Here is a 25,817-nt window from a genome sequence, read left to right as displayed (position 1 = left end):
GGGAGGGGCGGAGAGAGAGAGAATCTGAAGCAGGCTCCAGGCTCTGAGCTGCCAGCACAGAGCCCGATTTGGGGCTCAAACTCGTGAACTGCGAGATCATGACCTGAGCCGAAGTCAGATGCTTAACTGACTGAGCCACCTGGGCGCCCCTAAAAGTATTAGAGTTTTGACTCAAACAAGGGAGTCAGGTTTCAGACACAAAACTTCCAATTAAATGCTTTTCTGAATTAAACCCTACATCGTGTCTCCCCCTCTCCATCCCCAACAAGGGGGCCCCAGGAACCTGAGGGGCTTATTCAATACTAACCAGATAGGCAAAGCAGCTACCGACTTCCCAAGTGCAACCTGGTTACTAATGGACTGGCCTAATTTAGGACTGTCCCCACGGACACATTTTTTTTTAATTAATTGATTATAGATGGACGTTATCAAGAGACACCTATACGCTACTGAGTTTCTCGGCATTATTTCTGAAAGCTCTGCTATTTTAAGGTTTTGTAAGACTCCTCAAAGTCCCTCCCGTCATCCAAACATATTAACAATCTAACTCTGAAGTTGTAGGAATATACACAGGAGGCATAAGCTCTTGGGGAGAAAGAGCTACCAGCCAGAGGACCCATGGGCGCAGGCGCTAACAGACCAGGCGAATACACCCACACAAACGAGGGCAGAAGATCAGATCGGAGGCGTTGACCTGCGTTAGGCCGCAGTTCTGGTCTAGGTTGGTACGGAAATCTCTGCTCTAAATGGCAGACTGCACCTTCTCACACTTCAACTCGGGGAATCGCATTTTGAGCTTGAGGCCAAATTCCCGTACTGGTCCCCGTCGGTCCCCGACAAATTTTTTTTTTGCGCCAGAATGTAGAAATTGGGAGGGTTTGGGTGTTTTTCCTTTTTGTGTGTGTGCTCTTTTCGTGCACTAGAAGTAATCTCTGGAATGGCTGAGTTCTTAGGAGCTAGCGCCAACACATGGCTTGTACATATGGTACAGAGACCCGGGCACACGCCCCCACAAACACAGCAGCTTTTCTATAGACTCTGGCAGCCGGCAGGAGAGCAAACAGCCACGCAGCGTGTGGTGCCTTTGGTACCACCTGGTCCAAAGAGAGGAGTGCAAGCACTAACCCAGTATCTACGGAGATCGCTTCCGTGACAGCCCCGTCCAGATCTTCTGCGAGCCTCTCGTTTGGCTGTTTTCGGGAGACGATTCTCTCATGGATATGCTCCTCCTGGGCACCCATCTCGTCCCAGCTGCCACAGGGATCCCCAGCCCAGAATGAACTTTCTCTGCAGGAACCTGGGAGCCTTCCCAGCCACGAAGATTTTCTATCCTGCTGCATGACATTGGCACTGGCTTCCTACTCGCATCCAGATTGCACAATAGCCGGGTTTGACTTGGCATCGCTGACCGAGGCAGGCACCATGGGCTCGGAATTGGACGCTCCCTTCTCTCGGTCACGGCAAATGTTTGCAGGGGATGAAAAACGATTCTAGATTTTACTTTTTTTGGCTTTGACAACGGACAGATGTTGATACCTTGAATTAATGTAGAGACTACTGGAGGAGGAGGAGGAGGAGGAGGAGGAGGAGGAGGAGGGAAGGGAAGACAGTCATCCTGAAGGTAATTTGGGGCAAATTACATGTCAGGTGGACTCAGAACAGCTCTGAGCAAAGATTAGAAAAGAAAATGCAGACTCAAGACTCCAAAGAGAAGACGGAGCTGGAATTATTGATCTGGAGCACTTTGTTTATTCACAAGACGTGATCCGTGAGAATGGCTGACATCACCCACAAAGGGCCAGCTGAACAGTAAGAAAACAAGGAAATGCACCTTGGGGAGCAGTGGGGCATAAACGTTGCACCGCAAAAGACGAGCCAATGGAAAAGACCAAGGCGATGCACTCATGAGTGTTGAAGAAAGAGGGGGCCAGTTTCCTCCACCTAACAAAGTAAATGTAAAAAGCACACTAACTGTTCTATATCCTCTGCACTGACACTCATGTACGGCAGCCAAACAGGAGAGTCTGATGAAGATTCTACAAAGAGAATGCTAAAATGCCACATCTATTTTCACCGTTAGATATTCCCGACCGTTCTCTCAATCATTTTATACACCTCGCCATCCAATGACATAGTTTAAGCTACACATTCACAGCCTATTTTGAACCTTTAAAAGTCACACAGAGCTGCTTTGAAGAGTCTATCGCTTTGCTTCTGTGGTCAAGGCCTCACGGTATGGGAGTACCACCCTTGGGAGCCACAAGGTGGAATTTTACCGATGTGTTACTGAAACACTTTTCATGCTGTAGGCTCTTCGATAGGCACTCTGGTCAAAGTAAAGGCAGACAGGCACAGTCATTACCATTAAGGGGCTTATGGACTAGTTGCGGAGATAAACATTCGTCAGGTAATATTACAAATATTACGAACCGTGTTTTATGAGTCATCGCAATGAGGCATCGTAAGAGTGTATAGCAGGCATCTCTGAAAAATAAAAATTTCTAAATGAAAAACTGAAGTGAGCTGGCTAAGCCAGGTGAAGTTAAAAACATTGCTTATAGAAGGAACATCCTGTTCCAGGACTCTGTAGGGACTTCTAGAAACTGAAGGGGGGGGGGGGGGAGGAAATGGTCAATATAGCTAGAACACACAGTGAGAAGACAAGCGGGTAAATGAAGCCAGAGAGGAGGTAGACGTCAAATCACATAAGCACTGTTCTCCTTTCTTGATGGCACCAGCTAAAATACATCCCTCAGTCTATCTGGGCTTAGACACAGCCAAGAGACTGAGTCCTGGCCAAAGCAAGGTGAGTGAAAATGGCACCCGCTTCTTCCAGAATCGGCTCACACAATCCTTGTCTAATGTGGTGTTCTCTTTATCTTCTTTACCTTCCATCTGGATGCAAAGGAACCCAGAGAGAATTCTGGTTCCCTGTGAAAACCAGGTACACACATTCAAACTTCATGTGAGTGAGAAATAAACATGCATGGCACTCTTTCATGATATACCTCAGGACTTGTTTTTTATAACAGCAAGGGTCACCCTAATATACCTACCTGTTTTGTATAAGGGTACCTCCATCCACTACCAATTGCATTCCTAGAAAAACAATGACCACACCGCTAACAAGGAAGGAAGGAACACACTGAATAAGGTGACTCTGGGGGTTCACTTCATGTGTCCCCTTGACCGGGGTAAGGGTCTCCCAGGGTGCTGGCAAAACATTATTTCTGGGTGTGTCTGGGAGGGTGTTTCTGGGAGAGATTAGCATCTGAATTGGTAGACTAAGCAAAGAAGACGGCCATCTCCCATAGGAGAGCATCAACTCATTCCTTGGGGGCCTGAATGAAACAAAAAGGCAGAGGAAGAATGGATGTGCTCTTCCTGCCTGAGCTAGGACATCTGTCTTCTGCTCTCAGACATTGGCGCTCCTGGATCCAAGGCCCTTGGAATCGGACTAGGACTTATCATATCTTTGGCTCCCTTTGTTCTTCAACTTTAGGGTTTTGCCTAAAGCTACGTCCCTGGCTTTTCTGGGCCTCGGCGTGTAGATGGCAGATCGTAGGACTGCTCACCTCCATAATCGTCTGAGCCAACCCCCATAAGACATCTCTTTCTTGATATTACTACATAACCTATTGGTTGTGTTTCTCTGGAGATTAATACCATGACCTCTAAGAATTACGTGGAAACAATATTTTATAATTGAACTATGAAGGGGTCAGTATTGTAGATCACTACAAATTCTTAAATCCGGCAACTAGAACATACAACTTCATATCAGTCTCTATAAAAGAACTCAAATGACCATTGGTTCAAAATTACATAAAAATATACATACAAATTACATACACAGAGGTACACAGTCACAGGTACATGTACATCGACAGGTACTTACACATATAAACAAACACCTGTAGGAATTTTCTTTTGGTAAAAAATGTACTTCAGGGAATACATCTTATAATGACATAAAAGGATAGTTTAAAATACTTTTCTACTTCTAGTCAAGTAGATTTAGTTCTTGGTATTCCAAAAATCAAATAGTGGCAGTAAAAAAAAAAAAAAAGCCAAATCTATGAAGTGTAGAATGAGTGCTGTATTCTTATGATGACTCAGTCTAAACTCATCGATTTAAGACACCTATGGCCTTTCCAAAGGCCCCTGGCTGGTTCAGTCGGCTAAGCATCTGACTTCGGCTCAGGTCATGATCTCAAGGTTCATGGATTCGAGCCCCGCGCCAGGCCCTATGCTGACGGCTCAGAGCCTGGAGCCTGCTGAGGATTCTGTGTCTCCCTCTCTGTCTGCTCCTCCCTTGCTCGTGCTCTCTCTCTCTTTCTCAAAATAAACATTAAAAAAATTAATAGAAAATATATATGTGGACTTTCTGTACACCTTAACGAATTTCAGAAACCTTCAGAAATATTTGAGTCCATCCTTAACCAAGCAGTAATAAATTATATATCACACCAAAGTCTGCCTATTGAAAACATCTGGTGGTAGAGACTGTGTGTAGTTTATGTCTGGCTCCCTAGAGATTTCTCTACAGCAACTTGAACTATGATTGGGCTTAATATAAGGCGAGTATTTTCTAATACCATTAATATGTACATACATAGATATGGTGTGTGTATATATAATCATATATGTAAATCATATTATATATAATTAGCATTCTCCAGAGAAAGCTAACATACAGGTATATATAGATATAGAGAGAGATAGGTATAAATACAGATATATAGATACACACATATAGTTGTTTTTACTTTCAAATATGTGCTTTTTAAATTTTGTTAATGTTTTATTTATTTTTGAGACAGAGAAAGAGCATGAGCAGGGGAGGGACGGGGGGAGGGGGGGGGGACACAGAATCTGAAGCAGACTCCAGGCTCTGAGCTGTCACCATAGAGCCCGACACGGGGCTCAAACTCACGAACCGTGAGATCACGACCTGAGCTGAAGTTGGACACTTAACCGACTGAGCCACCCTGGCGCCCCTCAGATATGTGCTTTTTGAATCACAGTACTGAGGAGCCCCTGGGTGGCTCAGTTAGTTAAGCATTTGACTCTTGATTTCAGTGCAGGGCACGACCTTACAGTTCATGAGTTCGAGCCCCGCATCAGGCTCTGGGCAGAACCTGGTTGGGATTCATTCTCTCTCTCTCTCTCTCTCTCTCTGCCCTTCCCCCACTCACACTCTGTAAATAAACAAACAAACAAACTTAAAAAAATAAGTAAATCACAGGACTGAAATGTTAGGCAGCATGCTATACCTGACAGGTGACGATGTGGAGTTACTCCCATGTCCACAGTCACATACGGCTTATAGTCAAACAAGGGCTGCCCTTTCAGCCTCTAGAGATCACAGGGATGGCCACCTCAGGGAGTCGCCCGCCTGAAGATTACACTGCAGGATTGCACTAGCTTAATAAAAGTTATTTTGTAGGAGGCTGTGAAAAGGCTTCATAAAAATGCTATGTTAGCAGAGAAAAGGAAATTAGATCACAGATAAAGCATACACTCATGATAAAAAATAGTGGTTAGGAAATCAGTGTAAGTGCACTTTGGCAATGTCAAGGATCTGTGATGAGAGACTGAGAAGCGGATGGCAGTTCATACGTGGAACAATGACTTCGCTGACAATCAGATGAGCTCATCAATCGGCATTTAACCCTGCTGGATCTCAGCTAGCCCGAGTGTTAATGTGCATTATTATTTTTCCAGCAAAGGGCACAATCTTTCTTTAAATATTTTTTTATTTATTTTTAAAGATAAATTGAGTGAGTGGGGGAGAGGCAAAGAAAGAGGGAAAGAGAGAATCCCAAGCAGCCTCCACTGTGTCAGCTCAGAGCCCGATGTGGGGCTCCAGCTCACAAACTGTGAGATCGTGACCTGAGCTGAAACAAAGAGCCAGCTGCTTAACCGACTGAGCCACCCAGGCACTCCAGGCACAATCGCTTCAAAAATAATTGTCAGGGTTATTTTTGCTATGAGCAAACTCCGATTTTGACATACGACAGAATTTAAAAATAAATTTTTTTATAACGTTTACTTCTGAGAGAGAACGCAAGCAAGTGGGTAAGCAGGGGACAAAGGGAGAGGGAGACACAGAATCGGAAGCAGGCTCCAGGCTCTGAGCTGTCAGCACAGAGCCCAACGCGGGGCTCGAACCCACCAACCACAAGATCATGACATAATTCCAAGTCAGATGCTTCATTGACTGAGCCACCCAGGCACCCCTGATAGAATTTTGTTTTTTTAAAGTAACAATAAGAATGCCATAAGCATTCTTAAGGTACCACAGTTGTGCTTTATTTTTTTGTAAACTCCTTCACTGCTCTTCATTTAAATTGTTTACATTTTTTTCTTAAATGTTGATATATTTTTGAGAGAGAGAGAGAGAGAGAGAGCGAGCAGGGGAGGGACAGAGAGAGATGAGGGGAGAGGATCCGAGGCAGGCTCTGTGCCAACAGAGAGCCCAATGTGGGACTCAAACTCACAAATCATGAGATCACGACCTGAGCTGAAGCCAGACGCTTAACCGACTGAGCCACCCAGTGCCCCAAGTTTTACATTTTAAAAAGCCACTTAGTGAAAATTAGGTGTTTCTCCCAGTTTGCTTTTTGCTTCTATAGATTTGATGTCCCCAAAGAAGGCATGTAGATAGATATGACAGAATGCCACAAACCAAGCCCCCCTTTCTTGGTCCCCATGGATGCCTTGTTTTATACCACTTATATTATATGGAGATTAATCATGAGACATAAACATTTTTGACTAGACTCCTTGGGGGTAGAAAACTTATTTTTCTCATTTCTATATTCCTAGCATGAAGACTAGTTTATCACACCTTTAAAACTTAGGCTTTACTTTACTTAGTAAATCAATGAAAATACTGCTCTCACAACACAGAGTTCAGACTTGATATGTAAATGAAGAAGAAATGTGAAATCTCGACAGGGTCTGGAGTATTTGACGGTGAGGAGACTGTTCACACAATCAGACTAATTTCCTAAAGCAGATGCCCTGACTTAAGACGCACCAATGCCACGTGCATACCACAGACACATGCACACGTGCATACACGCCTGCTTACCTTTCCAGTGTTTGCCAAAACAGAAGATAATGTCTTAGGAGACACTGTTTTCTACTGGTATTTTGTATGTTATATTAGTGGGTGGGTGCGTAACTTGGGGGGGGGCACAATTTCCGGGCCCGTCTTCAATAACTTGTCAATGTCACCCCTCATGCTGAACTCTGGCCTCCTAAAATAACTTGGCATTAGTAGGAGAATAACGTATATAATAAAGGCTTATCCACGGAATCATGGATCAACACCCTGTTTGACTTTATATGTTTTAAAGCATTCTCCCACATTCCTCACTTCATTCTAGCACGTCATTTAAGATTCCAGTTCCAAAACAGGTGGTGGAGGGTAGGGAAAAGACACCAAGACAGGCATTGGGCCAAGAATCTCAAGACCACGGAAATATTTTGATCCACTACGTGGCCTAACATCATCTCAGATGGGCCCTGCTTTCTGGCTTCACTTTTTGGGGGTAAAGATTTGTGGCCCAAGATGAGGTGAATAACAGTCATTACGTAGATGCTTCATCACCACCCACCATCCTTTCCAAATCAAACTATTTTTTTCAGGGTCCTCCTCTCTTTCCTAGGGTGATTCCAGGGACCCTAACCAAAGCCCAGCTCTAAAGGTGACCCTGATTGGACAAAGGATAATCCCCTAAACTTTGCACATTTTTGTTTCTGAACACTAGCCAGTGTTTGGCCATGGCTTACTCCTAACAAGTGAGACTGCTTCAGAAATGGGCATGTGATTCTGGAAAACAATATGGAGGATCTTCAAAAGACTAAAACCTGAACTACCATAGAATTTAGCAATCACTTCTGGGAATATATATATTTTTTAAATGAAAACACTAATTCAAAAAGATATCTGCATCCCCATGTTTATAGAAGCATTATTTATAATAGCCAAGACATGGAAATGACCTTAAGTGTCCATCAACAGATGAATGGATAAAGAAGTTGTGACACATGCACACACACACACACACACACGTAAAAAATGAGAAAATCCTGTCAATTTGCCTTCTAGGAGGATGAAGGGACTTTGAGGGCATTATACTAGGTGCAGTATGTCAGACATTCAAGGACAAATACTGTATGATTTCACTTATGTGTAGAATCTAAAAAAGAAAAAAAAACCTCATACAAAAAAGCAATCAGATCTGTGGTTCTCGGAGGTGGCAGGGGGCACTGGATGAAGGTGTTCAAAAGGTGCAAATGTGGAGTTACAAGAGAAGTACTAGGAGTAGAAGGATCGCCATGATGACATTACCCAACACTGCTGTGTCATATAAATGATACTTGTTAAGAGAGTAAATCCTAAGAGCTCTCACCACAAGGGAAAAAGTTCTTTTTTATTTTCTTTCTCTTTGTACCGTATTTCTATGAGATGATGGATGCTAATGGTCGTGAGCATTTCACAACATTCTGTATATAGGTCGAACCATTATGTGATACACCTGCAACTTATACAGGGATGTATGTCAACTGTATCCCAGTAACACTGGGGAAACAATGGGCATGCGATCCAAATCAGGTCATTTAGACACACAGAGAAGTCTGGGCTCAAGGACAGCTTCCAGAAGAAGCAGCTTCTTTACTTTGACAACAGCGCTTATGCTCTCTCTTCTGAATGATGGGGTGTAAGGACTTGGAGGCAGATTTCTGTTACTAGTCATTAGGAAGAAGGCGCCTGATGACACAGCACAGGAAGGAATGTAGGACTAGGAGAACAGAAGCCGGAATCCCCAGCTCCCCTTCCAAACTACTACGTGAGCAAATACATCCCCTGATGGTTCAAGCTAGACTCCATTGGGCGTTCTGTTACTTGGAGCTGAAGATGTTTTTCTGCGAGGCTCACCGTTAGGCACTCTCCTAAGCATTGCCTAACTTAAATTTGCTACAACCCAAGGAGCTTAATTATCCACACTTGACAGATAAGACAACCGAAGCCCAGGGGTGTCACATAACACAATCAGCATAACCCCGAGGAGCCATAATTTCAAACAAGTGTGCTTGGTTTGTTTCTTCCTTCCAAAGCCTACGAGCTAAGCTGTTTCGCTTTGAAAAATAAGAAAACAAAGCCTCACAAATTATTTCAGTCTTCGTCTATCAGTATTTTCATGGCTTATTAGTCATTTTGAAATGTCGTGTCTTATAAAAATGGATGTGAGAAGTTAAGCAGCGAGGTCCAACATTAAACTTGCTGTACAAATAGAGATTTCTAATCTGCCTACAAATATATAGAAGACACACACACTTGCCTACAAAATAAGCGTGCAAAAGTGCATTCACAAAAAAGGGACCTCCCTTCCAAATCATTATTGTAAAACCACCTCTCTTGCACCAGGAAAACACTGCACGATTGTTCATAAATACAGCTCATGATATGTTTAGGGCATTTTTCTAAATTTAATTTCAAAGGTTATGTCATGCATAACAAAAGGCAAATATGAGTAAAGCATACAGGCTGAACTCATTCCAAAGTAACTCTAAAGGAAAGGGATACTGATGTAAATTACATTATCCTTAAGAATGGGAAAATAGGAATACAAACACCAGCTCAATCTCGTCACCTCAATAGGAGAACCCCTTAAATGTGTATCTTTGTCCTGCTGTTTCACATTCTCTTGTTTGATGGGTTTAAAAGAATTCTAGCCATTTGTTAAACAAGGAAACCCAAACTTTTGGACCCACCTCCCCTTGGCTTACAAGTCACCTGTGTCTTTTCTTTGCTGTCCCCTAACCTGATTCTCATCCTTGACCTCAGATTCTCATCCTTCATTTGGTGCACTCAACCCCGAGGCAGCTCACGTCTTCTCCCACTGGGCTTGAGAGTGGCTTTAAGCACAGTGAAATAATTGGGAATTCCAAAGGACCGAGAAGTCTTCCCTACCTGACTTCCATTTCTTTTGTGAGATGTCCTCCTTCTCTTCTGGGACCCGACACTCTCCCAGAATTCCTCCCGGCCCTCTGCTTTTTCCTTTCTGTCGACTTTTTGGCTTGCTCTTTTGTGCATCCTTCAGTGCAAGCTCCTTGAATCTCTGTTCTTAATTTTCTTTAATTCTCCTTTGACAAGTTCCACCTGAGCAGGGATTTCATCTCCACCCATGCTTCACTTATCACCTACGAGCTGCCAAGCTCCGAGAGCTCCCATGTGGGGATCCTGTCTCTGCTACACACTGTGGGATAACTAGGTCCCAGATACTCAAAGAGAGACCAAGATCTCATGGAGTCACCTCGTTATCTCTAAATGAGTATTCAGTATATATCAAAATCAGGCTATTATAGAGCTATTTGGAAAGTGAAAAGAAAGGCAAGAAAATCAATTCCTTATTTTTTCTTTTTAGGTATAGTAAAAGTTCATTCTGCCTCATTCTCAGACCCAATTATATTGTATTTGATACAATCTGTAAAAAAAAAAAAAAAAAAGGAATTGTGTCAGAGGAAGACAAGCATCCTATGACTTCACTCATATGAGGAATTTAAGATACAAAACGGATGAACATGAGGAAAGGGAAGCAGAAATAATATAAAAACAGGGAGGGGACAAAACATAAGAGACCCTGATACATGGAGAACAAACTGAGGGTTCCTGGAGAAGTTGTGGGAGGGGAGATGGGCTAAATGGATAAGGGGCATTAAGGAGGACACTTGTTGGCATGAGCACTGGGTGTTATACACACACAGGGGATGAATCACCGTATTCTAGTCCTGAAATTACTGTTGCACTATACGCTAACTAGCTTGGATGTAAATTAAAAAATAAACTAATTCATTAATTTGAGAAAAAGGATGAAAAAAAAAAAGAAACTCATTGACAACAATCTGGTCTCCGCAATTCTTGGGAAAATCTTAGCCAGCATTATTTGAGTACCTCTGTGCTGTTCCCCACTGTGGATGAGGCATCCCGGGGTTGCCCATGTGAGAAACACCTCAATCACAAATCAGTACCTGCAATGCTGAGTGCCTGCCCCTGCGACTTTCAAATTGAGGCTCGTGTTATAAATCCCCGTTTACTTTCTCTGCCTGTTGCATCTTAGTATCTATTGCATGTCTCTCAGGATCTGCAGTTACAGCGTTCCCCAGGCTGATGACCTATGTCTTTGGGGTGTCTTCCAAGCCTGCTCACAGTGAATTTAAATGGTGACATAACCTCTATTTTGAGTCAGGTCGTCCCGAAGTATCTTCTAAACAAAATCCACCCGGCGGCCTTTGTAGATAACTCCGCAACAGAGAGAAACTTACGTTTGTGTACACGGCATGCGAAAGACAAAAACAAAAATGTCGTGAAAATATAATCTCAAAATCTTCAGGACGTTGTAAGTAATTTTGCTCTGGCGAAATCTTTCCTTGAAGACACCCAATGTTAGATAGATTCCTCAGGACAACAGAGTGACCACGCATTAGACGTCCAGTGAAGGCTTGTTGACAGGGGAGAGAAGTCTCGTTTTCCAGACCATTCTCTCGTTGGTCATTGTTGCCACAGGCATCCTTACATTGCAGTAACTTATGGATACGACCCTCTTTGTAGACTGCGAACTCCTTAAAGTCGTCAACACTTTATATGATCAACTCTTGCCCCGTCTGCCATGTACAAAAGGAAAGGAAGTACTGGGAAAAGACACAGCAAGCTTGAACAAAGTTACTATTATTTGGCTATCTACTTAGATCCTTACTTCCTCTGTACCTTAGTGTTCAACACAACAAAATAATAATAAATATCACTCTCATCTTAAGTTTGATAAAAAAAGTCTCAGATAAAATAAAATCAGAAAATTCAAACAAACCAATGTCTTAAGTAAAAGTAGCCATCAAGTTTGTATTTACTGTAATATATTAAACGTTGACCCTTGAAAACTATTTTTTTACTACTTAACCTTCTTTAAGTTTTATTTATTTGAATAACATTATAAAATAATATATTTTTTTAATTTTTATTTATTTTTGAGACAGAGAGAGACAGAGCATGAATGGGGGAGGGGCAGAGAGAGAGGGAGACACAGAATCGGAGGCAGGCTCCAGGCTCTGAGCCATCAGCCCAGAGCCTGACACGGGGCTCGAACTCACGAACTGTGAGATCGTGACCTGAGCTGAAGTCAGATGCTCAACTGACTGAGCCACCCAGGCGCCCCTATAATATTATTTTTTGAAAACTTTTTTTCACTTACTTTCTTTAAGTTTTATTTAAGCAATCTCTTCACCCAACACAGAGCTCGAACTCACAACCCTGAGATCCAGTCACATACTCCACTGACTGAGCCAGCCAGGTGCCTCTGAAAACTACTTTTTAAAAGCTACTCTAGATTAATGCACTTGAATTTGTGTGACCTAAATTTTCTCCTTTGGTTCTCGACATGGGTCACTTTCAATATTCTATCGCCTGTTAAAGTATCACTGTTACCATAAAATCCCAGTTCTAAATCAGATTTATATAATCTTGAAAAAGTTCAGCTGTTGCTATTATAATTTGTCATTGTCTTACTTCGTTTGTTTTGTTTTTCATAACATCGAAACAGTATTATTGCAATATAACAAAATAAAAGAAAATATCTTAGGGAATGCCAATAATGCCGATGCTCTTTTCTAGTGGAGAAAAGCATAAAAATTGCTTTCATTTCTTGCACATGAGACCCTGTAAAAAAAAAAACTTAGTTCTTTCTGGAAACCCACATTTGAGTCACTTAGTAATGGACGTTTTATAACTCAAGGATAATATACCGTTCTGAAAATGAGGCCAGATCTCCCCCAATTCTTTGATGTGTGTATTTGGTAGCACTGACCACACACAGAAGGTACATCTGTCAGACAACTTTTCCTTGGAAGGTCTGAGGTCATTTATGGCCCAGAATTTTGGCTGGAGGTCATGATTTAGTCATATTCTGAATCAAGTCATATTTGACAGTAAGTACCATCAGCTGAATTAATTTTCCAATTTTCTCGAGTGGCCTTTTATTTCTTGGGGGTGATTTTCAGCACACTTTTGAGGTAAGAGTGTGTCATTTGGTCAAATGTATAGAAACATTCAGTTTACTCGACATATATTACTGATTTTCTTCTATTATTCAGTCGCTGATTTGGGTAATGTGATTAAAAGCTGGGATTAGGGTTGGTGTTCTAATTTCCATCCTTATTTTTTTGAGATCTTGTTGAGGCATTTACCAAAACTCTCAACTCATCATTTTTGTGTTTCCTTTTCACTTTAATCATTCATTCTCAGAGTTGTTTTGAGGTCCCTTTAATTGTATGAACTGCCTTCATTTTTATCATGTAGCAATGATTTGAGGTAGTAAGGCTGATACAAAGAGGAATCACTGCCCACACCACCCCCCCCAAAACTTTAAAATCGAATTTGAGACGCAAAATTCAATGAAAACAGTCAAAGCCACATGAAACTACTATGTAACTGTCAGCACAAAATTCACATAATTTTCATTTTCTAAGAGAAGTTAAGTATGAAATCAAATGTTATGGGAAAATTACCCCTGATAAATTTCCACCGCTACCAAAATATCCCTATAGACTGATAAACCAGAAAAGTTAAACACTGGTATTTAGTATTTAAACACTGGCATTTAGCATTTTTAAAATCATTTTCAAAGGAGACATGCCTTAAGGACAGGAAATGTAATTTATTATATGAGGGCAAAGAGGGGGATTTGGAGTCAGTTGTGGACACGCCGCCTTGTTTGGATCTAAAATGGCAGGATTCTGGGGCACCTGGGTGGCTCAGCCTGGGAAGCGTCACACTCTGGGTTTCAGCTTAGGTCTCGATCTCACAGTTTGTGACTTCGAGCCCCGAATCCGGCTCTGTACTGGTGGCATAGAGCCTGCTTGAGATTCTCTCTCTGCCCAATCCCTGCCCCTGGCTTGTGCTCTCTTTCTCTCTCTCTCTCTCTCTCTCTCTCTCTCTCTCTCTCTCTCTCTCAAAATAAATAAGTTAACTTAAAAAAAAACTGATTTAAAATTGCAGGATTCTGAGCATCTAAAAGCAGCAAGTAAGAGCAGGAAACAGGATCAGAAAGAGGTTCAGCAGAACCTGGATTAACAATGAGGGCTTATCTTCTTCCATATTACAGAGACTAAGAAACTTTCAGGCAAGTTGTCATTTTCAAGCCAATAACTTAGTTTGCATCATGTAATAATGAAGTAGCAGAAACTATATCTTATTTTCCACTCAATGCCAGTCATAGTTTTTTGGATGCCTCTCAGATTCACGTGAGGGGATCGAATTAAGCAGCTTGCGTGTACAGTAATTTTTAGGTTCTCCCTGGCTCACATCTGTGAGATGATCAATGATGACCGACGTGTCTTTGAATGAGGAAGTCTCCAGTGGGTAGTCAGCAGCAAACAGAGCGCCCGTTTGATCTGAACGCTTACGTGAAGGTTGAGCGTCTGTTCACTTTCTGGAGCTTTCTGGAGGGTTGCAAACCTCTTTACCATCATGTTAACTTTTCAGTGGGCTGGCATTTTGGCACACAAAAAGGTCCGCGGTGATTGCATCCTGACATTCTCATTAGTCAAGGAGACACTGCGTGTAGGTTGCTATATTATCAATACAATCCACCGTTAAGATTTCTAGGAGCTGTTTGATTACTTATATTTATAAATCCTATCACATCTTTCCTATATAGAGCTCAGCAGGGAATGAGATTTTGAAGAGGACCATTTGAGACTGGACACAAATAACCCTTGTTTAGAAAACATTTGACAACTATGAAGTTCTGAGAGGAAATCAGGTGTTGACTCTTTTTCCAAATAAAATATCTCAAGACCTGGAATTTCTCTGTTGGACCAAACATGCAATGAAATCATCCGGAGAAATCCTTTTTATGCCATCATAGCCAGTGTTTTTGACTAGCTAGACTATTTACTTGGGAGATAAGCAAATAGAGTCAAACAATTTGGCTGTGATTTGGGGGACACAGATCTCAAGGGCAAAGTCATCTGTTACACATAGTTGAAGATTATTTAAAGGGCTTTCTCATGTGGAGAGTGATAGGAAGCATCCTCTTGGAAACAGAAATAACTGAAAGGAGAGTTTAAGGAGAAGAGATAAAAAAAAAGAAAATATGACTAATTCTTGCTTACTAGATGTCTATACCACGTAGCAAAGCCAGAGCTATAAATACGTTGCATATTGCAGAGTATGAGTTGTGGAGTTTACACCCTTGTGCTTACCACTGAAGGGCTGGATGATGTTGAGAGTGGCATTTCACCTCTCTAAATCGGAAACATTCTTATTTACAAAGTGGAGATAAAATGATATTTAGGGAATAGCCACATAACAAAGCATGTAAATAAATGTCTAGTTACAGTGTTCAATAAACAGGTAGTAGGAGTAGTAGAAACAAAATTTAAACACACTGAATACTTTATGTCTCCTGTGGATTTCCTCTACTTTCAAAAGGTAGCACGATGCTACTTAAAACAAGTAAGGACCTCACTTACAAAATGAACTTATATGGATTCTTATGTATCTTATTTAAGGCTGTGGTTTTCTGAGCACAGGATAAACAACGTGCATTTGTCTCGGATGCAAGTGTGGGATCCCAGCAGCCAAAACTCTATAATGAGAAATTAAATATTTAATACCTCAACTTTTCTCCGAACAAAAATTAATACGACTTACTAATTAACACTGGAGGAAGTGGAGATTTAAAGCAGCTCCAGGCGAAATGATTTCACTCAATTAAGATTACGCATCTTAAATCGCAGTTGTTTGGGCTCAACTTTATATACCTAAATATAACTTTGAAAAATTACCTAAGAGACAAAAAAAGTTCTTTGTAAATACTTTAAAACTATGCAAAGCAACCAAGGTTAGAGAAATCAGGTGCAAATAACTTAAAGTATTACAATCATTAATAACCAGACATACAAGATGAAAAGTGCAATCCACAGAGAAGCATCCTCTGAGGACCCATGTGCCCCAGGGGATCCGACGTGGCCGCTCCGCCCAAACGCGTGGTTCCCCACGTACATGTTGTTCCCATGCGCAGTTCTGTGCAAGGGTCCCCACCCCGCCCAAGCAGTCCTAAGCAAAACGCAAAAACAAAATTGCTGACCTTACTCTTTACTTTCTGAAAGCAGTGAATAAAAAATTCATTCAATATTTACTTGTATTCACCATAATTAAAAATGAAATTGGGGCACCTGGGTGGCTCAGTCGGTTGAGTGTCGGACTTCAGCTCAGGTCATGATCTCACAGTTCGTGGGGTCGAGCCCCACATCAGGCTCTGTGCTGGCAGCTCAGAGCCTGGAACCTGCTTCGGATTCTGTGTCTCCCTCTCCCTCTCTCTCTCTGTTTCTCCCCTGCTCTCACTCGGTCTCTCAAAAATAAATAAACATTAAAAGAAACTTTTTAAAAATGAAATTAAGTACTACTGTGTTCGAACTTTTAGTGCCTTTTAAATGAGCAGGGGAAATTCCTTGAAAAATATCGATCTCGTTCAGCCTCCATATGCTATTTGACCATTCTACCTTTACATGCTAAACTTCTTTGGCATGTTCTCCAGCCAAAAATCTATTTAGACTTTTTTGTTTTTTTTTAGTTGAAAGTTTTCTGATTGGCTGGGTTTTTATTTTACATTTTGTCAGGAAACAAATTTTAAAAGCTTCATTAGATGAAAACTTTGCTATTTTGATAGAAACGTTAGATTCTTCAGAATTACTGCCACCATGATATTCCAGAGTCACAGCCAAAGTCCTTTATATTTTTAACTTCTTAGAAAATAGAAATTTAGTTTACAAAGTCCGGCATTTTTTTTTTTTTTTTTTAGAGAGAGAGAAAGAGAGAGAGCACGATTGGGGAAGAGGAGCAGAGGGAGACAGAATCTTATGCAGGCTCCACACTCCGTGCAAAGCCCAACACAGGACTGGATCCCATGACCCTGGGATCATGACCTGACCTGAAGCTGACATCGAGCTGGGGGCTTGAGCAGCTGAGTCCCCCAGGTGCCCCCCAGCATATATCTTTGAAGAATGTGTATGTTGATGGCCTTCTGCAAATCTCTTCATGCCAGCAAGAAGCTCTCAATCTAGTCTCAGCACAAAGGTAAAACCTGGGGCACCCGGGGGCTCAGTCGGTTGCACGCCCGACTCTTGATTTCCGCTCAGGTCATGATCTCACGGTTTCATGAGTTCAAGCCCCACATGGGGCTCTGTGCTGACAGTGTGGAGCCTGCTTGGGACTCTTCTCTCTTTCCTCTCTCTCTGCCCCTCCCCCACTCGTTCTCTCTCTGTCTCTCTCTCTCTCAAAATAAATAAATAAACATTTAAAAAAATTAAAACACTGGTAAAGCCTAACAGCAAATGAAGCAGAAGTCACAGCAGATATGTACCTTGTGCCTCCAGTCACATGATAACAGCCTTCTGTTTGTAATTAGCAAGGGCATCCACTCTACCTTCTTCACTTCATGAAATAAAAACGATGTAAAGAGAATTTGTTAAGTAATTTAGGCTGATCTAATTCAGGTACCTATGCTAAACACAGAACTTGAAGTTTACAAAAACAGATGTTGCCAAGTGACAAAATTATCAGATATTAGATAACATTTTTTTTTATTTTAATTTGGGAATTCCAAATGAAAGCTTGATTGGAATGGTGTATCTGTGCAGTTGTTAATACGGACCTCCCATGATTTGTCATTCATTGTCGTTCATACTAAACCCTCCTGAGTATCCGGAGATTTTATCAATCATTTAAATATAGCTTTTTTTTTTTTTGAAAAAGAGAGAAAAGGGGGGAGAGGCAGAGAGAGAGAAGGAGAGAGAGGATCCCACTGCACTATCAGCACAAAGCTCGATACACAGCTCAATCTCACAAACCGTGAGATTGTGACCTGAGCTGACACCCAGGTGACCCGAAATAGTAACTTTAATTTTTTTCTTTTCTTTCTTTTGTTTATTTTTCTACCTAAATATAGTATTTTATTCAGAAATAACCGTAACAGAGGATTGTTACTTCATTCACTAAATATATAAAACTAGAAAAATTGTCATTCTCCATGCAGAGAAATATATAAATGGACTATTTTACCAAGCTGCTATGGTCTGAATGTGTGCCCCCCCCCCAAATTCTTACGTCGGTCATCCTAATGCTCAATGCAACGGCATGAAAAGGTGAAGCCTTTGAGAGGTGCTTAGGCCAGGAGGGCGGAGCGCTCGTGAATGGAATCAAAGCTCCTAAAATTTAGATCCCACAGCAATCCCTCACCCTGTAAGGACAAAGCAGGATCAGAAGTCTGCAAGCCAGAGAAGAGGGCCCTCCCCCATCACACTGGCATCCTGAGGCTGGTCTACCAGCTTTCATAAGCTGTCCAGTCTAGGACTTTGCTGTAGTGGCCAGGATGGATTAAGGCAACACCCCTCTCTGGAACTCCAGAATTCGGGGGCCAGCCAAAGGAGGAACCCTTGCATGGACATCCTCAGAAAAATGAATGCAGAAAAGGTAAAGAGAGACTGCGAGTGGGGCTTCCAAGGACCCAGTGTTTAAACTAAAATGCAGGAAAAAGTCTTCCCCGACTTCCGGGCCTTGGAGAAGTTACCGAACTTATGAGTACTTGTGTCAGTGGACACACAGCAAAATGATGAATTACTGCCTAAAATGTCACAACCACAACAACAATCAGGTTGCACAAGAGTTCCAGGATGTTTAGAGACAAACCAGGAATACTGATGAACCTGTCCGACCTGCCTTGGGGCTCAGAGCAAACACCACTATGAGTTCTGCCAGTGCCCCTAGGTTCTTCTCCCATCAGCTTGGCCATGGGCACTGGAGGTGACACAAATCCGAATAGCTTTAGGGGATCCGTATCAACTATAGAGAACTTTTAACCCCTACGGATGTGAGAAATGTTACCCGGTTGGCAAAATCCTCCCTTTTAAATGCAGCTTGCCTTCAGAAGGCATTTTCTACTGTTTCAAGTCCAATAAATGATGGCTCCAAATGGAAACATTAATGGCAACCTGGAAAGAAAACCCAAGGTGTCTTATCACCTGATCGCCTGGGAGTCACATGTCTCAGGTTATCCATTCCTTCTCTCTCCTGTGGATCCTTTCAGTGACTTAACAAGGCTGTGTATTCCGTGACAGTATCCAGTTCTTCACTGTCACCCTTTCCCACTGCAAATTACAAACAGATGTTTGTGGCTTTCAAAGCCAGATGCCAGCACATCAGCAGGTGTTGAAGCCTGTTTATTTGTACACAGAATACACTGCAGGCTCGCATCACAATTACGGGTGTCTTCGTTTTCCTCTCCTGCTCCCCCAGTCTTCCCTTTTTCCTTTTTTTGTTGCGTAAGCCTTTGCACAGTTAAGATTTAAACCATTCAGTCATTATTTATGGGTTAAAAGGGCGCAAACCAAATGGTCAGAATTAACCGCCATGTGGTTGCTAGGAACTTGAGTTGTACAGTATTTTTCCACCGAGTTTGGAAAGTTTTTTTATTGCCTGAGAGACTCTGGTCATAAAATTTCTCTACGTTCCATTCAAACTTTGCTCCCACCGATAACATATTTCAGTGTCAAAAGTTGACAACCTGGCCTTTTTCCACCATATTAAAATCCCTGCTGATATCTCACTCCTTTGGAAAAGTTGAATAAATTAATAGATCAGTTTACATGATATTTACTTAAAGGTACTAAGATAATGATTAAATTAGTCCTGTTATTTCATTCTTTAAAATCTCTTTCCAAAAAATAAATAAATAAATAAATAAAATAATTAAAAAAAATCTCTTTCCAAATAAGTAGTAATTGATATTCACAAATAAGCATTTATTCAAGTGAGCAGGCTTTAAAAAAATTCTTCTGAAATACTAAGGTTGAAAACGTATTACCAAGGTTGACAGTCAGTGAACATTTTTTGGGGGGGTCGTTCTGGTTTGATTTTTTTGGAGAGAATAACATTTGTTCTTTTTACCAACAGTTTTTATAGAGGCTGAGGCTATTGGAATTCTATCTTCTCATGCCTACCCCTGGCCTTTTGTCAAAACCCATCACTTTCTTTTTTCTTTTCATTTTTATTTTTTTCTCTATTTTATTTATTTTTGAGAGCGAGAGAGAGGCAGAGAGAGAAGGAGACAGAGGATCAGAAGCGGGCTCCACGCTGACAGCAGAGACCCCAATGTGGGGATCAAACTCATGAACCTTGAGATCAAGACCACAGCCAAAGGCAGAAGCTTAGCCGACTGAGCCACCTAGGTGCCCCCAAACCCATCACTTTCTGAGGCAGGAATGTGAGAGAGAAACTGAAGAAAAACAATGGGGGAAATGAGATAGTTTGCAGATGTGTACTTCACTTGGTTTTTAGCCCAGAAGTAACAACCCCAGAAATACTGAGGAAAAGTTGACCGATTGTGTCAATAAATAGGCCGTTATATACTGTTCCTATGGCTTTTTAAATTTTTTTTTAACGTTTATTTATTTTTGAGACAGAGAAAGAGCATGAATGGGGGAAGGTCGCAGAGAGAGACAGACACAGAATCTGAAACAGGCTCCAGGCTCCGGGCCGTCAGCACAGAGCCCGACGCGGGGCTCAAACTCACAGACCACGAGATCATGACCTGAGCCCAAGTCGGACGCCCAACCTACAGAGCCACCCAGGCACCCCTGTTCCTACGGCTTTCAAAAGCACCAACCAACCCACCAAATAAATAATAAAAATAAATTAGATTTCTGTTCCGCAAATATTTTTAAAGCAGATGTGACATGAGTCAGTTACCATGAACACTGCATTCTCGACCCCGTTAAAACAACCTTATGTGAAGAGTGGAATTCTTAAGTGATTTTACGAGACGCGTACGTGCATATGTGTGTGTGCACTGTCCGTGGTAACAAAACACGCAACATATACCGCTGAGTTTTGTAAAGAAAAGTGACTGTTACTTTTTATTGTTTTTGTTTTTTTAAAGCAGGAAGAAATGAAGGCTAGCCGAGTGTGGGAAATACTCTCTGCCTGCTTAAGGACCGAGACCTACCAGGTTTCGAATGCTGCTTAGAGGTCTCGAATCCCTTCATACTCAAGGTTTGAATCTTCCCTTTGACAAATCATAAAGAGGCTTCTGTGCCTGAGACTAAAATTATGCAATGACGAAAACATCCTCGTCATCAAGTGCACTCAGTCTAAAATTGCTTTATTACTGGGGCGCCTGGGTGGCTCAGCTGGCTGAGCATCCAGCTCCTGATATCAGCCCAGGACATGATCTCATGGATGGTGGAATCGAGCCCCATGGTGGGTTCTGTGCTGACGGCATGGAGCCTGCTTGGGATTCTCTCACCCCCTCTCTCTCTGCCCCTTCCCCACTCCCTCTCTCTCTCTCTCTCTCTCTCAAAATAAATAAATAAACTAAAAATATTTAAAGTGGCTTTATTACTGCTTGAAGGTAACCAGGTCTATTATTCAGTCTTAACATCTCTGACTTTATCAAACATGTCTCATACGATAGAGGTGCTGTCTCTGTTCTCTCTTCTAAATATGTTTCAGTTAGTTTACATTTTTCTTTTAACAGGGTGCTCAGAAATTAACCTGAGTTCCCAGGTACAACCAATCAAGACAAAATAATAACACCTAGTGCAAATAACATCTTATTATGTGCCAGACATGATGTTATGCACTGTATATACTTTTTTCATCTTCTCAGCAAACCTATAAAGAGAACTCTATGAGGAAAAGAGTAAAATTAAAAATACGATATAAACTGCCCCAAACAGCTCACATTCGCAGCCTCGATTTATACTCAAGCAGTTAGACATCGAAGCCTCAGGAAGACAAAATCACCCCACCTTGCTGTTCAAAGCACGTTAAGTACAAATAACTGCATCTCTTAGGGCACACTACCGCTAAATCATTCTACAATCTTGAAGCAGGTGTTCTTCTCAACCGAATGCCGGACAACGTGTTTCCACAATATTAAATATGATATTTTGAAATTCCACACACTGGCTCAAAAAGCCTGAGTGGGGCTTTGGGGCATGGTTTCATCATGGAAGTGCACCTTCATTTCTCCTTATTTCTTCGTATCATCACTGAATGTGAGACTGGGGGGTCACATTCATCTCTCTCTCTCTCTCTCTCTCTCTCTCTCTCTCTCTCTCTCTTTTTTTCTAAATCACTGTGTAAATTGTAGAAACGGAAGGGCCAGAGAGACAAAGGCCATTTGACATTTACCATTTATCTTCATGGTGGGGCCATGCACACATACCTTGTTGCGTGCTGCTCCGTCGTTTACTAATTCATTTCATTTTTTCCAGCTTGTCTACACAAATAACAGGAATCCATATCACTGATTTATTAAAGAATCCCTTTTTTATTCTCTTCTGTGAACATGTCTTTTTTTTTTTTTTTTTGGCTCACTCCACCTTTCATTTTGCCCCTGGTGCTAACTCCGATTATACAAACCATATTTTTGTAGAATATGGTTATTTTTACCCAAGGTCACACATCTGATAGGAAATGAATCAATTGTGTTATACTCTGGGAAATTCACCACATAAAAGAGTGCCATCCTTTTTTTAACTACTTTTGAGCAACTTTGCTTTTTCATACTGTTTTATCTAACAGGTTTTATTATAGTCTTGGGAACCATAATAGCAACGTATTATCCTAAAAAGAATTTATTCAAGGGGCGCCTGAGGGGCTCAGTCGGTTAAGCATCTGACTTTGACTCAGGTCATGATCTCATGGTTCGTGGGGTCAAGCCCCACGTCGGGCTCTGTGCTGACAGCTCAGAGCCTGGAGCCTGCTTTGGATTCTGTGTCTTCCTCTCTCTCTGTCCCTCCCCCACATGCTCGCATGCTCTCTCTCTCTCTCAAAAATAAACATTAAAATTTTGTTTTAAAAAATTATTGAAAATCCCCCATTTTCAGAGAAAGTGTTCATGTCCCCCCTCCCACCGTGCCCTCTATGTTCTTTGGGATTTCCATACCATGGATTCTCAATGTTGCTTTCTTTGTATGTTACTAGGGATTATCAACACAACAACAACAGAACAAATAAACAAAAAGCTAGCTTGCTGCTCAAGTAAATTTGGGAAATTCTAGATTACACAGGCTAGGTTAAACAAGCCTCTGGGCTTCTTGACTTCTCATAAACCATAATATGCTAATGTGAATTTGAATCTCTAAGATTGTAATAGAGCGTTTAATGTCTTTAAGTTCAAATAACCAGAGAATTCCAAGGGAGGAATGTTAAATGTACAGACGTGTTATGGAAATCATCACCATTTGTTAACTGAGAGATATACCTGCATCAATGTAGCTACCTTGGAAAAAAGTCTAGGTTTCAATATTGATTCTTTTTTACTCAGTACAGAATTAAAAAAAAAAACATAGGGGCGCCTGGGTGGCGCAGTCGGTTAAGCGTCCGACTTCAGCCAGGTCACGATCTCGCGATCCGTGAGTTCGAGCCCCACGTCAGGCTCTGGGCTGATGGCTCAGAGCCTGGAGCCTGTTTCCGATTCTGTGTCTCCCTTTCTCTCTGCCCCTCCCCCGTTCATGCTCTGTCTCTCTCTGTCCCAAAAATAAATAAACGTTGAAAAAAAAAATTAAAAAAAAAACAAAAAAACATAAAAACTCTGAACTTAAAAAATGATATGCAATAAGCATATATACAGATATCTGTCATCTGATGTAAGATAAGGCATTATCTCCACACCTCCCCCAAACATTAGAATAGTGAGGACAAAAGGTAGCAAAAGATTGTTAAAAAATGCCCACTCACTGTAGTCTGCTCTATTTGAGAAAGCCCGTTATTACATTAGCGAGTGATTGCTGGTCAGTCAATTATTCCTTGATAATCAAGGACAGAGTGAAAAAGAGAGATGGGCTGTGTCTACAGACCATTGTACTGATGCCCCTTAAGGATCATACGGAAATTTCCCGTGCAGTAACGAGCTGTACCAAGGTACTATCATTGCTGAACCGGGGCAGGGAGACCAGAATAGCTAATCTCAGAAAGAAGGAAGGAAAACATGATCCTTCTCCTTGCAAAAGTCAGTGACGTGACCTGCACACCTTGTTATGTGTTTGGAGGGGGAAAATATATACGTGTGGCCCCTGAAATGGGCTTTGGGAGCTCATGCATTTAATTACTGTCAGATCCATGGAAAGCTACGATGACTTTTCATAAAATATTCAAATATATACTTGTGAGGCCATCTCGTTAACAGATCTTGACACCGTCTTGTCAGATGGGAAAGTTATAACAATGTAGATAAGGTGACACGTGACACTGTCTTATAGGAACCTCATCTGGCCATCTGCCTACCTGAACAGACACCGTGCTTTTCTTTTCTGTAATTTCGCTCACAAGGAGCAAGAAAAAATGCCTTGTGTGCCCATCTGTGACCCTGGAAATTGACAATAAGCTCTGAGCTACGCTACCTAAAATAATACGGTTTCCGCTGCTTTTATGAAAATAAAAACTGTCACATTATTTTCCAAAAGGAACGAGGATGCCATAGGCGCACTGAGCCAATGAGCAGGATTTGGGGAAGGATTCATTTATTTAACTGCGAAATGAACATCAAACTTTTCACAAGAATATTAATGACAATAGATCAGAGATAGGTCTTCTTTTCTTTTCACTCAAGATAAAGTATGCAAGTGTAAACCACACGTAAGTGGGCATGAAATAGATAAACAGAAAATTCCCCACAGGCAACCTGGGAAGGAATGCTGTTAGTCCAAGGCCAGAAGTAACCTTGGAGGAGAAGAAAGATAGCAACTTGCTGTCTACTGGACTTGGGGGCACTCCTAAATAAATGATCCCATTTAATCCAAACACCAACCCCTTGGAGAAAATATAACCACCATACTATCACCATCTGGTTTAGTAAATTGTTAAGGTCACACGGCTAGGACCTGGGGAACCCAGAATTCCCAGGCAAGTGTGGCTGACTTCAAAACCCAGCCCCCTTCCTCTTTAGTATCCGAAAGGTGAGGAGGCGGTGTCTTCCCACTAAAAATCAGGGAAATCTGTAAAACCTGTCCTTGAGGCAAGGTCCTGAGACAACAATACCTTGAACCACGAATTCACAGGCAGCCTTCACAAGTATGTGGCCTAAGAAGAAGGGGAATCTGTAACCTCCAGCACTTAGAGCAGAACACAGGAACAAATATTGTTAGAGCCTTAGAAGCATAGCCGATGAAGGACTGTTACTTGAAATCCGAACACTGAGCAAGGAAAGACGGATAACCCTGCACCATCAGTGCACTTCGGTCAACAATGGAAAACTGGCCACTTGCATTAAGCAACAGGTGGGCTAAAATATCCCCCCTGTGAAGGAGGATAATGAGGAGAATAACAGAAAAAAGCATGAGGAGCAGTGGACAAGAATCCGGGCAGCGACATCACCTCATCCGGGTCTGAGCACGGGTTCTATTACTATCCTAATTAAGAACTTACTTGTTTTAACTTTTTAACATTTATTTTTGTGAGGCAGAGACAAAGACAGAGAGACAGAGCATGAGCATGAGCAAGGAAGGGGCAGAGAGAGAGGGAGACACAAAGTCCGAAGCAGGCTCCCGTCTCCGAGCCGTCAGCACAGAGCCCGACGCGGGGTTTGAACCCATGAACCGTGAGATCATGACCTGGGCCGAAGTCGGATGCTTCATGGACTGAGCCACCCAAATGCCCCCTAATTAGGAACTTTTAAGAGCTGATGATGCATGTTGTTCAATAGTAAGTTTTTAGCATTTCATCAATCTTTTGTCATTTATTA

The 25,817-nt window shown here is 41.8% G+C and overlaps 1 protein-coding gene and 1 long non-coding RNA gene across 4 annotated transcripts in view; both read right to left on the bottom strand.

Annotated features, from left to right (window-relative positions):
* CNTNAP2 (contactin associated protein 2) overlaps positions 1–25,817 on the bottom strand; it is a 1,965,211-nt gene that overhangs the window by 1,542,406 nt on the left and 396,988 nt on the right. The gene's annotated exons all lie outside the window — the stretch shown is intronic.
* LOC123384162 lies at positions 112–10,489 on the bottom strand. The gene is made up of 3 exons (XR_006594880.1): positions 9,989–10,489; positions 2,431–2,484; positions 112–2,326 (listed from the first exon to the last, which is right to left on the bottom strand). It is a non-coding gene; the product is annotated as an uncharacterized LOC123384162 (long non-coding RNA).

This window comes from Felis catus, chromosome A2 (genome assembly GCF_018350175.1).
Source record: "Felis catus isolate Fca126 chromosome A2, F.catus_Fca126_mat1.0, whole genome shotgun sequence".
Classification (NCBI taxonomy): domain Eukaryota; kingdom Metazoa; phylum Chordata; class Mammalia; order Carnivora; family Felidae; genus Felis; species Felis catus.
This window is presented reverse-complemented; position numbering and strand designations above follow the sequence as displayed.